Genomic DNA, 980 nt, shown 5'->3' with positions numbered 1-980 from the left:
AAATCCAAATGAAAATAAAAAAGAAAACGTAAATGAAAATAAAAATGCAAATCCAAATGAAAATAAAAAAGAAAACGTAAATGAAAATAAAAATGAAAATCAAAAAGAAATAAAAAATGACGGGGCGAATAAAGCGGGGAATCCCATGGGAGACGATGCCCCAAAACCGGAAGCACAAATGAATCCTGTCGACAAGGAACACGCGGATATTACAAAGAAGTTAGTAATCGATGTAAAATCGGAGTTAGACCAAATCTTCAATGAAAAGTTGCAACTTCTAGAATAATAAATTTGTAATTTCCCCGAATTAATTAATATTACCCAAAATGTATAAATAAATTACCGAAAGTTGTCATAAAAAAAATATTCAACAGAAAAACATTGACGTATTAATTAAACAAGTAAATAAATTAATAATTCATTGAGGTCTGTGTTTTCATGTGACTTTTAAAAATTTATTACGTTTTTTAAAGAATGAAAATAATTTTTTAAAAGATTTTTTAGAAAGTCTTCTTTTAAAAATTGTAATGATTGTTGTTGTCGATTGTAATTCGTTAACAATTGATGCAAGTGTTGGTTTAATGCAGGTCGGTGTTGCATTTAAAGATCAGGTGAAAAGGCCTGATTGACAATTTCTCCACAATTTTTTTTTCATTGCCCGTCGGCGAGTGAATAATAAAATAAATAATGAAAATGCCAGGGAATAAATAAAAGTTCTTTTTTTGATTTTTTAAGAGACTACCGATTTTCTTCATTTTTTTTTGTCCGCAATTTAAAAATAAATTCCTCCATTTTTTAATAATTTTATTTGTAAAATCACCGGAAGGTGTCAATGACCCCGTGATTATCCTCAGGGGCTAGATTAATCCTGAAGGAAAAAATCCGACCACCTGAACCTCTGATTCCGCCACATGCTCCGCAATCGTGACCGAGAATACCTGAGGAGATCATCGCCGAGGCAGCTGGTGCCAACAGCTGCC

The sequence above is a fragment of the Fopius arisanus genome, unplaced genomic scaffold, assembly GCF_000806365.1.
Source record: "Fopius arisanus strain USDA-PBARC FA_bdor unplaced genomic scaffold, ASM80636v1 scaffold00077, whole genome shotgun sequence".
Lineage (NCBI taxonomy): Eukaryota > Metazoa > Arthropoda > Insecta > Hymenoptera > Braconidae > Fopius > Fopius arisanus.
This window is presented reverse-complemented; position numbering follows the sequence as displayed.